Source organism: Colobus angolensis, unplaced genomic scaffold (genome assembly GCF_000951035.1).
Source record: "Colobus angolensis palliatus isolate OR3802 unplaced genomic scaffold, Cang.pa_1.0 Scaffold24, whole genome shotgun sequence".
NCBI lineage: Eukaryota > Metazoa > Chordata > Mammalia > Primates > Cercopithecidae > Colobus > Colobus angolensis.
The window spans coordinates 541393-543396 of record NW_012115599.1 but is presented as its reverse complement, the minus strand read 5'-3'; positions in this window follow the sequence as shown (position 1 = coordinate 543396).

Below are 2004 nucleotides of genomic sequence, written 5' to 3'. Positions count from 1 at the left end.
ATGTTGGCCAGGCTGGTCTTGAACCCCGGACCTCAGGTGATCTGCCTGCCTCGGCCTCCCAAAGTGCTGGGATTACAGGCATGAATCACTGCGCCTGGCCTATGAAGTTATTACTAATCTCTCCATCTTTGTACTCCCATAGAATCTGTCCCTTTAATTTGGTAGTTGCATTAGCTAGTTGTGGATGAGTCTCTCTGTCCCCTCCCTCCACCCTCACCGTAAGACTCTGAGCTCCCATTGGGCAGGAATTGTATATTTCATTGCTCTTTGTACCCCTCATAAAACCCAACACAGAATAGGCCTCAAACAAGTAAATGTTTGTCGACTTCAGTCTAATTGAAGGGCATAGGGTTTCAGAGAAAGTCTTAAAAGCGGCATACATAAGAAAAAGTTAGGAAACACTAGGTAACTGCAAAGTGCAATGTGTTAGCTGTGCATTCCGGGGAGGGAGGAACAAACAACCAACCATGTTTGCTCTTGGCCTGTCAGGTGCAGGGGAAGCAGGAGGGGCAGGGGAGGGGAGAGCAGGTGTGAGCTGGAGCTGAGATAGCCCGGGCAGGGGGTAGGGGGAGAGTCATGGGGCTTCCCCAAGGCAGCTCTGGGGCCCTCTGACCCCGCAGGCTGGGCTTGACTTAAGGCACATTGCATGGCAGCCCTCCATCCAGCTCCAACAAACTGCATCATCACCATTTAGCACCTTTCTTCTGCGTGAAAAAGCTTCTCTTTGGAAAGACAAGAGAAGAAAAGAGAGAGAAAGAGAAAGGAAGGGATAGAGGGAGGAACAAAAGGGGGGGCAGAGAGAGAGAGAGAGAGAGAGAGAGAGATGAAGAAAGACCCTGCAAAAGGAGAGTGAAAAAGGAGAAAAGGGACAAGGTTTCACCAGGGTGTTGGGAGAAAGAGCAGCAAAGGGGCTTCCTAACACGTCTTCCCCAGTGGCTCTGAGACCTCGACTAGTGCTCAAAACCTTCTTCTTCTTTCAGTCCAGAGAAGGAAACTCATTCTCTACTTAAGTGAGATAATCCAAGTGCAAAGCTTAAGTGATCTGTAAATATTACCCATTATTATTATTACTACCATTTTTCCCTCCTCCTCCTTGCTACCCAGCTCACTTGCATATTAATGGATCTAGACAAAAAAAGGAAGGAGAATTCTTTAGTGGGGAAAGAGGGTTGGGAAGTGGGGAGGAATTTGGTTGCAGGAGAGCTTGAGAGCTCCTGAACAAATTTATTTGTTCTTTTTAAATATTTTTATTTTAGTTTGGCCAACTGAGTCCCTGGCACGGACTAGACCCTGAAGATACAGCAGGTCACAAGGGCCATGTGAATTTTTACAGTGTCTTAGAAATCAATATAGTAATATCAATTACAATTTAAAAATATAAACTTATACAGCTTTCTGTCCATTAATACTCTTCAGGGATCTTTTTGTACAGAAATAAAAGAGCCAGTACACAATATATATTTAAAATAATGTTTATTACCAGTTCTGTTTGTAGGGCAGAAGTGGAAAACAACCTGAATGCCTTTCAACAGAAGAAAGGTTGAATAAATTGTGGCCCACCCATACTGCGGAACACTATGCAGACACTAAAAAGATGAGTTAGATCTAAACTGGGTAGCTTGGAGGAATTTCCACAATTAAGTGAGAAAAAGAAAACTGATTGTTCAAGGCTGAGCGCCAAAATTAATTTCATCAGAAAATCCTGGGTTGCTTCTAGGCACTGGAGATCTAGGGACTGCTTAAGTTGCCTCCAGGCTTTTGCTACTATAAACGGTGCTACAGTGTACATCCTTATACAGGAATCTTTGAAAAGGAATCTTCTGACATTTTAGTAGCTATTGCAAATTATTCTCCAGGCTGAGCTTAGTGGCTCACTCCTGTGATCCCAGCACTTTGGGAGGCTGAGGCAGGCAAATCGCTTGAGTCCAAGAGTTCAAGACCACCCTGGGTAACATAGTGAGGCCCCATCGCTATTAAAAAAAAAAAAAAAAGGCCCAGCTGGTA